This window comes from Pipistrellus kuhlii, unplaced genomic scaffold (genome assembly GCF_014108245.1).
Source record: "Pipistrellus kuhlii isolate mPipKuh1 unplaced genomic scaffold, mPipKuh1.p scaffold_m20_p_40, whole genome shotgun sequence".
Classification (NCBI taxonomy): Eukaryota; Metazoa; Chordata; class Mammalia; order Chiroptera; family Vespertilionidae; genus Pipistrellus; species Pipistrellus kuhlii.
The window spans coordinates 2,420,765-2,433,869 of NW_023425541.1; the positions used below are offsets into that span (position 1 = coordinate 2,420,765).

The window sequence follows — 13,105 nt, forward strand, 5'->3', positions numbered from 1 at the left end:
CAGCAAACCACAGAAGTGTTAGCAGTACCTGTGAATGTGTTAGTAATAGACATCGCAGAGATGTGCACATCATATGCCAGTTGCTGCAGATATTTCATTTATGCTCATGACTGTTTAAAAATTCTTATAGATATTTGAACTACCATTAAGTATGGTTATTTAATGCATAAATCATGAACCCCCATGTTACTATATCACTTTTTTGTAATGTTTCAATAACTGTGCTTTAATATGTTGAGTTTCATTTATAAATCTGTATTTTATTTTGTGAATTAAAATATTATTCAGGAAAGGGTCCATAGGCTTCACTGGACTGCCAAAGGGGCCCATCACCCCCCAAAAGATAAAAATTTATTGAGCTTTATTGAAGTCAAATCAAGTCCATCATAGGCTTGACTCTGGTAATAATAGAAGGAAGCACTTTTTCTATAAATGTATTTGTTTCTATTGTTTCATATTTTCTTCCTGTTTTCCTTTGTATTCATCTTAACTTCCTCTAAAAGACCCCTTTGATAAGTTCCAGCCCTGAGCTAGGGAAGTGAGGGGCACAGGAATGTCCTAAGAGACTTGTCATTGTGATGGCAGCCACCATTTCAAGTCTGGATCCCAGAAAGATGGAGCAAAGAGAGCAGGAAGAGAAGGTCAAAAGAGAAAGAGCTATGTGAGCTGTCCTCTTTAGGTGTTGGGTTTATCCCACCACAGAAAGCTTTTGTATGGTACTTGACACAAGGGCTCATATTGTTCTGGCTCTTCTGGGGAGCAGTCTTCAAAAAATGTTCTCACTTTTCTCCCAGAAAAAAAGTTTATTCTTAAACATTTTTTTCTCTTCCTTTCTCCTCTCAAAGGATACTGTTTCTGGACAAGGATAAGGTAGAAGGCATATCTAACACTGAATATGTAAGGGTCCAAGAAGGTGAGAGCTCACTTCCTGGTAATGCCCACCCCCAATCTTATCAGCTTATAGTAATCCTGAAAGAGCTGGAGAAGTGGACTGAGGATGTCAGGGACAAATGATGGCATTGATGTGTCTTATGTAAAAACACTAATATAAATGTGAATGTTTTCTTTCACCTGCATTTTTTAAAGTTTTTAAAAATCGTGCTAAAATATACATAACATAAAATCTACCAACTTAACCATTTTTAAGTGTACAATTCAGTGACATTAGGTACATTCACAGTGTTGTGCTACTATCACCACCATCCATCACCAGAACTCTTTCATCATGCAAATCTGAAACTCTGTACCCATTAAACAACCATCTCCATTCTCACCTCCTCCCAGCCGGTGGCAACCAGCCTTCTACTTTCTGTCTCTGTGAATTTATCTACACTGAGTACTTCATATAAGTGGACTCATACACTATTTGTTCTTTTGTGACTGGCTTATTTCATTTAGCATAATGTCTTCAAGACTCATCCATGTTAAAGTATGTGACAGGATTTCTTTCCTTTTTAAGCCTGAATAATATTCCAATGTCTGTAAATATCACATTTTGTTTATCCATTCTTCTATAGATGGATGTTTGGGTTGCTTCCATCTCTTGGCTATTGTGAATAGTGCTGCTGTGAAGATGGGTGTTCAACTATCTCTTTGAGACATGATTTCAATTATTTTGGGTATATACCCAGAAGTGAAATTGCTGGATCATATGGTAATTCCATTAAAAAAATTTAAAAACTGCTATACTGTTTTCCATAGCAGTTGCACCATTTTACATTCCCACCAACAGTGCACAGAGTTTGAATTTCTCCACATCCTTGCCAACATTTCTTTATTTTCTTTGTTATAGTAACCATCTTAATGGATGTGAGATGACATCTCCTTCTCATTTTAATTTGCATTTTCCTAATGATCAGTGTTTTTATCTTTTCATATGCTTGTTGGCCATTTGTCTTGAATTTTTTCAGTTTGATTATCTTTATCATTCCATTTGTCTTCCTCTACTGGTTTAGGTATTATACATTCTGTTTCTATTATTTTAGTGATTATGCTGGAAATTACAACACGAATCCTGAATGTTGGAGGTTATCAAGCATCTAACAGTTGTGATGTGCACAGATGTATCAGCAGTAATAGAGAAAATACTTATTATAAGATCTTGGCTGTCCATGCTCTTACTATCTAGTAACAAAGATAAACTCATTCCACCATTGTTCACCATTGTTCATTTTATGTCATGCTAGATATATGCATAGGTCACTACAATGTAGGACAGACTGTAGTAAGTGAAAGAAAGAGCCACAACAAATTGATATTAGGGTTTCAAAAAAGAAATTATTACACTAAGTTGAGAGGATCAGGGAAGGCAGAAAAGAAAAGCAGTGTGGCATGATGAACAGGATGTGGGTTCTGGAGTTTGTCAGACTTGGATATAAAACAATTAACTGTGTGACTTCAGACAAGTACTATAACCTCTTGATACCTCAGTATCTCCATCCTCTAGCCTGGTCCACAGTAAATGCTCCATACCAAAAAAAAAAAAAAAAAATGTCCTTCCTCCCCCCTCTCCTCCCTTCCTCCTCCCCTTCCTTTCTCTCTTCCTTCCTTCCTTTCTTCCTTCCTTCCTTCCTTCCTTCCTTCCTTCCTTCCTTCCTTCCTTCCTTCCTTCCAATTTCCTTCTTTCTCTTTCTCACCCTCTTTCCTTTATTCTTCTGTCTTGCTCAGAGCATCTCTCAGTGTTTCTCCTTCCCAAATGATGTTCAGAATCATGGCTAATTACTGAAAGTGATGGGAGAGGAAAAATGGAAAAGGGGAAGAAAAAGGCAAAGAGACAAGAAGGAGGAAAGGAAGAAGTGAGAAGAAAGGAATTAAAAAACTGTTTGAGGGAGATGTGGAATATAAATGCCCATGACCCTTAGAATTAGGCAACAGTCCTGAGAGCCCTCTGAAAGCCAGCTCCTATATAGAAGATGGCTTTCAATCTGTCTCTTCTTTTCTGGGCTTACTAATATATCATGATCTACCTAAAATGTTACAGCATCTTCTTTCCTAGCCCTCTATTCTCTACTCTCTACCCTCTCCAATCTACTCCACTGCCTGCTCCCAGAAGAATCTTTCAAAAGCATCTTTAATTACAGCCCTTTCTTGCTGAAACCGGTTTGGCTCAGTGGATAGAGCGTTGGCCTGCAGACTGAAAGGTCCCTGGTTCGATTCCGGTCAAGGGCATGTACATTGGTTGCAGGCACATCCCCAGTAGGGGGTGTGCAAGAGGCAGCTGATCGATGATTCTCTCTCATCAATGTTTCTAATTCTCTATCCCTCTCTCTTCCTCTCTGTAAAAAAAAAAAAACCAATTAAAAAAATATATATATTTTTTAATTACAGCCCTCTCTTGCTCAAAAATAGTCAGTGGTTTCCTATAAATGAAGCATAAATGTGTTAGCTTGGACATTCAAGGCTCTCCTTTACTCCCTGGCTCTCTTTACCAGCTCATCCTCCTATTCTCCCCCTATATGAAGCTTGTCTTCCAGGCAATCTATTCACAAAACAAACACTAATGGTACTCTCCCACTGCCTCATCTCTGCTCTATTTCCTCCATTCTTCCTGGATTATCCACAGACAACCCTTCCTTTCAGATATTGCTTAAGTCACAGCTTCTCTACAATGTTTCCCAGTCAGCCAGACTACATCAATTCTGCAAATCCAGAGCATTTTGTACAAACAGGTTGGGTAGCAGCCTTTATATTTGTTGTCCCCTTATACCCAATAAGCTCCATGAGAACAGGAGCCAGCCATGCCTTGTCATTATTATATTTCTCCTAAGATCAGACTTGACACTAAATTGACAATTCTTCCAGATTTCTGCTTCCTCAGTAGAGACTTTTAAGTCCATCTCTTCTTCTTTTTTTTCTCTCTCTCCTGAACATCTGTGCATGTGTGTGTGTGTGTCTTCTTTCTCTAGTTCCTTTTTTTTAAATCATTTTTATAAATATGCATTACTTATGTTTCTAGTTTCTGATACTACAAAAACAGATCATTGTCTTGGAAGTCACACAGACCAGGTCTGCCACTTACTTGCTATGTGACCCCGTATATATAAGTCACTATTATTTTCTATGTGACTTTGAGCAAGTCATTCACCCTCCACCACTGTAGAAACAGAGCATAATACCTGCCTTTGAAGACCATTCCAAAAATCAAAGAAGCAAGAAAATCCTTAATAGATATTTATTTTCTTTCCTTCTGTTATAGAAGTTGGCATTAACTAGATCTTAGAAAATTAGGGAAATAGAGACTTTGATACATTGCCAGCATTCTCACAGGCCCCTTCAAAGCATTATTCACTAATCCTTTTCCTTCACCCTATACATACAATCAATCACCAAACCCTGAAAATTCTACCACCATATTATCTTTCAAAATGATTTGGTCACTAGCAACCCATTTTAGGTTCCCATTGCCTCTCACCTAAATTGTTGCAACTCTTAGCTTATCTCCCTGCCTACGGTTTCTCTTGTTCCCAGTTAGCCAAAATACCTTCCTGATACACAGATATGATCATACTACTCCGCTGCTTAATAACCTTTACTGGTGTCTCATTCCCTTCAGCACCAGGCCTAATCTACCCAGCTTCCTTCCCAGCTTCATCAACTATCCATGGCTTCCTGAGTTTGGAGGTTATGGGGCTGCTCATGGGCTTTAGACTCCTCTACCTCAAGATCTTTGCTAACTTTCTTCCTTGTGCATGGAAGGCTCTTCCTTCACTAATCTATATGTGAAAATTATATTCTTCTTCCAAAAATTCAACTTAAATCTCCCCTTCTACGTAAAGTTTTTCTTGATTCTCCATTAATAATGAATAGTCTTTTCCTTAGGTTCTCATAAAATGACATTGGAGCTCTGACTACATAGTTCTTACTCTCTGGGATGTATTTATGGTTCAGTCTCCCCCACTAGACCATGAATTTCTGAAAAGCAAGAAATTTATTTTCTACATGTGTTAATATAAGTTAACACACACATTGTGCTTAAAATAGCTCTTGGCACATAATAAAGACTCAACAAACACTACACTTTCTCCCCCAAAGCTTGAAGGAGTGAAGGTACATGACCTCTCTGAGCCTCAGCTTCTTCATATGTAAAATAGGGATGATAAAATTAACTACTCTCAGGGTCATGAGAGGATTAAATGAGATAATGTACCTTAAGTGTTTCTTAATTTAAAATGCTGGGTACATGGTATCAATGACTGTACTTAAATTATTTTCATAATTTTCATATTTGCCTTCCTCCTTCTAGTCCCCAACCCTGTCTGCACAGCCTCTCGGACAGAGATTTTACATGAGGTGTGCTCATTCAATATTTGTTGAATTATTAGATTACCTTTGATTCCCACAGATTCTTAGATCTATAATTAATTTGGATCCAAAAAGTAACCACAAAACCACAGATACTCATCTTGGACACATCAGCCACGTTTTTAGATTTTTTTAAGGCTTTGATTAGAATACTGGATCTTTGCTTTACACTGGAAATAACTGATTGCCTATAGCCTTATACACACATGCACACCCTGGAACCTCAGAAGGCCTTTCCTTGTTTGGAATATGGGTATTGGTGGTTTCTCTTACTCTTAGCTTTCACCTATTCCTGGAGAATTTTGAAATTAAACTTCTACCAGTGGTACAATTTAATGTAACATTTTATTATGGGTCATCTTGCCCCTGCTTGGCGCTGTGCTAATAGCAGTTTTCAGGAATCTTACTGTCTGGCAGGGAAAGGGTCATACATGTAAGCTACTAACTACACAAGCAGCAAAATCAAACAGGGCAAGTAGAAGCATAAATAATGTGCTGTGGGTATGTGGAAGAGGAAGCCCTTAATTCTGACTAGAGAAGCAGCAAACATATCACCAAAGAGGTATCATGTGAGCTAAGCCTTAAAAGTTGGAAGAATTTTGATAGGTAGAATGTTGAGGATAGGGTAATCAGAATAAGAATAGCATTCCCAAAGGCATAAAGATATAAAATTACATGATGGACTGAGGAAATAGGAGTAAACTAAGGTAGTTAAACCCCTGTTTCCCATACTTCAGCCATTTACATCCCACCTTATGGCTCTATCCATGGCTGAATACCTCCTATGTTATTATTACTGAACAAATTGGTTCATTTATGTAAACTAAATTTATGTATTTCAACCAGAAACTTCATATCACTGCCATGAATTCACTTTTATTCATTACACATTAAAATAACTTTTTATCCATACAGCAACTCACATCATCCAGTGTCCTTTCAGTGGTATGGGACCACACTTTGAGGAATACTCGGCTAAAGCATAAAGGGCTTGAATGCAGGTACTGAGAAATGAGGCTAGGAAAGTGGCGGGGGGGGGGGGGGGGCGAGGGGCAGTCCATAGACAGCCTTAAATGCCAATATAACATGTTCAGACTTTATTTCGTCAGCAGTAGGAAAATATTGAAGGTTTCTGAGGAAGCAAAGGACATTATGACTGTTCTTTAAAAAATTATCTGTAAGTAGTATGTAAAATGGACTTGAGAGGAAGAGATTAGAAGACAAAGAATAGACACACGACTGCAATCTAGACCAGAGGATTTCAAGTCCTGGACCAAAGAAGTAGCAATGGAGACAGAGGCAGGAGGGTGAATTGGAGAGATTTTTTTTTTTTTTTTTTTTTTTTTTTTTTTTTTTTTTAAGTAAAGTCAACAACAGCTCCAAAATATTGAAACTGAGATTTTTTTCCCCGAGGTCTGAAAAATGAATAGCAACTAGTCAGGCAAAAAGCTGAGGAAAGCATCTTCTAGGAAAAAAAAACTTGCAGAGTTGAAAACAGACAGAACAGGATGGTGACATGCAGAGAACAAAGGGGTGGCTGGGGCTCCATCATGGATGGCCTTTGAAACCGAGATTACAAGACTGGACTTGATCCTAAGAGTGATGGGAAGACATGTTAGTTGTTGATTTTTTTAAATCAGCATTTATTCCCACAGCTTATGATGTCTATAGTTAATTTAGATCTACTAAGTAATCACAAAGCCAAAGAAATGCCTCTTTGATAAGCCAGCCATTTTTGGTTATATGTGGCAGAGGGACAGACTCTAATTTTTATTCAGCTTGCTACTGTGTCATGGCTCAAAGAAGCAAAGGGCCTACTTAGGAATAGTGGCAGTCATCCAGGAGATAGGTGATAAAAGTTTGAACAAGGTAGTAACATGGAGACAGGGAATAGGATAATTTGAAAGATGTTTGGAAGACAGAACTGACAGGAAGCAATAACAACAGGTTAATGGTTAAAGGTACAGTCTCTGGAATAAGACACATTGTGTTCTCAACCCTGGCTTCCCTACAAGCTAGCTATGTGACCTCAGATGGTTATTTAACCTCTCTTAGCCTGAGTTTCTCATCCACAAAATGAGAATTACTGTCCTAATGAGGTATGTACAAATATTAAATAAAATATGCATGTAAAACAGTTTTACATAATGAGTATATAGTAAATAGTGGCTATTACTATATGGGGAAAGTGAGCAAGTGAGATGAATCAAAGATGACTTGAAGAGAGGACAAACTTAGCATCATATTGGTACTATCTTTAAGTAATCTTTTGTAATTTGAGGCTGTACAGGTTTAAGAAAGTCAGCACCAGAGATATATTACATAATGATAAAAGGGTCAATTTACCAAGAAGACATAGGTATCCTAACTGTATGCACCTAACAATAGAGCTTCAAAATATATGAAACAACAACTGACAGAACTGAAAAGAAAAACAGACAAATCAGCAATGGTATTTGGAGACTTTCTCAAAAACTACAAACAACCAAAACCCACTCTAGATAAGATAGGTAATCTACAACTATTAATTAAATTAAATATTAATTATGGAAGTTTAAAAACTTTTCAAAATGGAGGGGGCAATGGTAAGATATGTACACAGATAATAATTTAATTAAAAAAATAATAAATAAAAAATACAAAAAAATAAAAACTTTTCAAAATAGTAATCTGCAGGCCTAAATGGATTTCACCAAACAATTTAAAGGATATATAGCACAGATTCTACACAATCTTATCCAGAAAATAGAAGAGGAATACTTGCCAACTCTCTTATGAGGCAAATCTGTGATGCCAAGGCCAGACAAAAACAGTACACAAAAAACCTATAGACCACTATTCCTCATGAATAAAAATCCAAAAATTCTCAACAAAATCCCAGCAAATTAAATCCAGCAATATATTACAAAGCATAATATGACACAACCAAGTGAGTTTTATTCCAGGAATGCAAGTGTAAATACTTGAAAATTAATCAATGTAAACTATTAACCATCCAAGAAAGAAAAAAAACACATTATGATGTAGAAAAAACAGTTGACAGACATCAACTGCAATCATGATAAGCACTCTCAGTAAACTAGGAATAGTAGAAAACTTCCTCAACTTGATAAAGACCATCTACAAAAAAAAAAAAAAAAAAAAAAAAAAAAAAACACAAACAAAAAAAACCCCTAAAGTTAATGTTATGCTAATGGTGAAAGACTTAAAGCTTTCTTCCTCAGATTGGGAGCAAAGCAAGACATCCACTCTTACCATATACATTCAACATCACACTAGCAATGGCAATAGGGCAAGAAAAAAAAAAAGCATGCAGATTGAAAAAAAAAAAAGATCTATGACTGTCCTAATTCATAGATGATATTATTATGTAGAAAATCCCAAGGAATTTACTAAAAACAAAAACAAAATCCCTGCCAAGAACTAACAAATCAGGTTAGCAAAATGACAGGATACAAGTCACATATAAAAAAGAAATCAAAAACACCAATCAGAAAAGATATATGTACCACTATGTTCACAGCAGTACAATTTACAATAACTAAGACTTGGAAGCAGCCTAAGTGCCCATCAGCAGATGAGTGAATTAGAAACCTGTGGTACATCTACTTGATGGAATACTATGATGCTGTAAAAAGAAAGTACTCATTCACATCAGCATGGATGGACCAGGGGAGTATTATGCTAAGCAAAATAAGCCAGTGGAGAAAGAGAAATATCACACGATCTCATGTATTTGTGTAATATAATAAAGAACATAAACTGATGAACAAAAATAGATCCAGAGACACAGAAACATTAAACAGACTTATCTCTAAATATAAGTACACTAGAGGGGGGTATTTGGGGGGAGATCAAACCTCAGAGGAAAGGCAGGGGAGGGTGTATGGGGGGAGATCAACCAAAGGATTTTTATGCAATGCTTATAGCATACCCAATGGACACAGACAGTAGGGGGGTGAGGGCATGTGCTGGGGGATGGGAGTGGCCAGGTAGAGGTCAATGGGGGAAAAGGAGGATATTTAATACTTCAAACAATAAAGAATTTAAATAATGGAGACAAAATTAACTACATTTCTATATACTAGTAGAGAACAATTGAAAATTTAAATTAGAAACTTAAAAAATAATACCGTTTCAATACTTCCAAAAAATGAAATATGTATGAATAGATTTAACAAAACCTTTACAGTATTTGTAGGCTGAAATCTATCAAATATTAATGAAAACAATCAAAGACCTAAACAGTTAGAGTTATACTGTGTTCATAGATTGCAAAACTCAGTATAGTAAAGATGTCAATTCTCCCTTAATTGATCTATAAATGTAATACAATTCAAGTGAAAATCCAAGCAGAGTGTATTAGATAAGAATTTTGCATAAATATTAAAACTTCCAAATTTAATAAAACACTATGAGTGTTATAAGGGAAGAGAAAGTCTATTTTTAGAAAATAGGCACTTAGGTATTTAGAGGCAAAGTGTTGTCATTTCTGCAATGTACTCTCAAATACAAAGATATATATTTATATCCTATATAATAAAGAGGTAATCTGCAAATTGACCCTCAAACCCTCACACAAGATGGCCACCCCCCCCCATGTGGTCAAAGATGGCCACCACAAGATGGCCAACAGGGGTGGGTAATTGTGGGTGATCAGGCCAGCAGGAGATGGCAGTTAGAGGCAACCAGGCCAGCAGGGGAGGGCAGTTGGGGGTGACCAGACCTGCAGGGGAGGGCAATTAGGGGTGACTGAGACAGCAGGGGAGGGCAGTTGGGGTTTACCAGGCCAGCAGAGGAGCAGTTAGGTGTTGATCAGGCGAAAGGGGAGTGGTTAGAGGGTGATCAGGCTGGAAGGCAGGCAAGCAGTTGGGAGTCAGCGGTCCCAGGTTGGAGAGGGTTCAGGCTGGGCTGAGGGACACTCCCCCCCCCTCCACTGCACAAATTTTGTGTACTGGGCCTCTAGTTTATTTATATTTAGAGATAAATCAAATGTAAAATGTTAACAAGAGGTAGATATAGGTGAAGGTTATATGGGATTTTATCAAAATATTAGTGGCCTAGTGCATGAATTCATGCACATTGAAAGGAAATTAATTAGAAGAAATATTTTAATATCACTATTTGCCCTTTCTCTATAGCAGAAGTGTCAACTAAATTCACGATCAACAATGACAGATAGAAACACATGTATGTGATTGTCGTCAGTGAGAGCTTTATATGTATCGTGCATGTGTGATTCAACTTAGCCTTTTATATATATATATAGAAAAAACTTGCTTAATTAGACCTGCTCTCTGATGTAGCTGAACTTTTTCCAGCCCAGCGAAGCACCCCAACTTCTCTTTCAGGTAATTGTCAGCAACACAGAAGTAAATATCAACACAAAGCAGATTATTATTGTAGATCATGCAGGGAGAATAAAGGGTAAAATATTTAACTGCAGCAGTCTTTGACTATATTTTTTTTCACAGTGAGAAAACCTGAAGTCATTTTTAAGGTCCACCACTTCTTACCTCTTTTCAGTTGGGTCAAGTTTCTAAGCTTTCTAAATCTTCGTTTTCCAGCTAATGAAAAGAAAATAGGATTCCACCGAGTCTCCTATCTACTTATTCCAGGACTTCTGTGAGGATCAAATGACATGAGACACAGGAAAACATTTCATAGACATTTGGTTCCAGTGTAAAATGTTTCCACCTGGCTATAAAGCAAGTCATGTTCCAGGGCTGAAGAAACTCCAAGGAGGCTAGTCACTAGAGAGAGGAAGCAGGGTGTTGCTATGTGACATCATTACCCTGGTGGACACTTAGCATATTAGCCTTATATATATATATATAGATTCTTGAAAATTTTCTGTTGATCTAAAGTTTAAAAAAAACAAAAACGTTTAATTTAAAAATTCCCATCAGGAGTTTTTGTAGACATAGACAAAATTGATGTAGAAAAAAGAAAAGAACTACAACTAAAATTTTTGAAAAATAATAAATTGAAAAATCATACTATCTGATCTTAAGACAGTATAACACTACAGTAATCAAGATAGTTATTGTTGGTGAAGGGATAGACAGAATGTAGAGTGCAGAAATAGATCCACATGAACAGAGCCAATTGATTATTTTAAGCTCAAGATTATTTGTTTTATTGTGTCAAGCATACCTCTTAATTTTATTTTTTAATATATTTTTATTGATTTAAGAGAGAGGAAGGGAGAGATAGAAACATCATTGATGAGAGAGAGAATCATTGGTCAGCTACCTCCTGTATACTCCTTAATGGGGATTGAGTCCACAACCCAGGCATGTGCCCTGACTGGGAATTAAACTGTGACATCTTGGTTCATAGGTCAACACTCAACCTCTGAGCTATGCCAACCTGGCTTTATTATTTTATTTTACTGTATTTTTAAAATTTTAAATAATTAAACATTTTTTCAATTATAGTTGACATACAATATTATATTAGTTTCTGGTGTACACCCCAATGATTAGATATTTATACAACTTACAAAGTGATCATCCCCAAAAATATAGTACCCATCTGACACCATACAGAGTTATTAGAATACTAGAGGCCCAGTGCACGAAATTTGTGCACTGGGAGGGCAGGTTCCCCTCAGCCCAGCCTGTGCCCTCTCACAGTCTGGAACCCCTCAGGAGATGTCTGCTTGCTAGCTGATGCCTGATCCTCCCAAACTGGCTCTCAAACATCCCCTGAGGGGTCCCAGATTGTGATAGGGTGCAAGCCAGGCCAAGAGACCCCACCAGTACACAATCGAGGCAGGGGAAAGATGCGGAGGTTGGCCAGCTGGGGAGGGACTGCAGGAGGGCTCCAGGGCATGTCTGGCCTGTCTCACCTAGTCCCTATCAGCTGGACCCCAGCAGCAAGGTAACCTACAGGTCAGAGTGTCTGCCCCTTGGTGGTCAGTGCATGTCCTAGCCAGCAGTTGAGTGGCCTTAACATATCATTATCATATTACGCTTTGATTGGTTGAATGGCTGACTGGTTGACCAGACATTTAGCATATTAGGCTTTTATTATATAGGATTGCTGACTATATTTCCTATGCTATACTTTATATCCCATGACTATTCTGTAACTACCAATTTGTACTTAATCCCTTCACCCTTTTCACTCATCCCCCAATACTCTCCCATCTGACAACTGTCAAAACGTTCTCTGTATAGCCCTGGTCTGTGTAGCTTAGCTGGATAAAAATTGTCCCATGCACGGAACAGTTAAGGTTTAATTCCCAGTCAGGTCACATGCCCAGGTTTTAGGCTCAATCCCTAACAGAGGGCATGCAGGAGGCAGCCGATTGATGTTACTCTCTGACCCTCCCCCCCTCTCCCCTTCTCATTCTAAAAGTCAATAAAAATCTTTTTTTAATGTTCTTTGTGCCCTGGCCAGTTTTCTCAGTGGTTAGAGTGTCAGCCTGTGGACCAAAAGGTCATGGGTTCAATTCCAGGCCAAGGGCACATACCTAGGTTGCAGGTTCATCCCCAGCCCTTTTTGTGGCATGAGTGGGAGGCAACCAATCAATATGTGTCTCTCATGTTAATGTTTCTCTTTCTTTCTCTCCCCCTTCTCTCCTTTCCTTCCCTTTTCTCTAAAAAAAATAAAAAATTAAAAAAAAAAAACAATGGGAAAAAATATCCTCTGGCGAGGATTTTTTTAAAAAATGTTCTCTGTATTTATAAATCTGTTTCTGTTCTGCCTTTTCATTCATTTTGTTTTTAAAATTAAAGTGTTGATAGATATGCATTTATTGCCATTTTATTGTTCATATTTTTTATCTTCTTTTCCT

At 37.5% G+C, this 13,105-nt stretch overlaps 1 protein-coding gene across 1 annotated transcript in view; it reads left to right on the forward strand.

Annotated features, from left to right (window-relative positions):
• Positions 1–13,105, forward strand: part of DGAT2L6 (diacylglycerol O-acyltransferase 2 like 6) — a 33,711-nt gene that overhangs the window by 871 nt on the left and 19,735 nt on the right. The gene's annotated exons all lie outside the window — the stretch shown is intronic.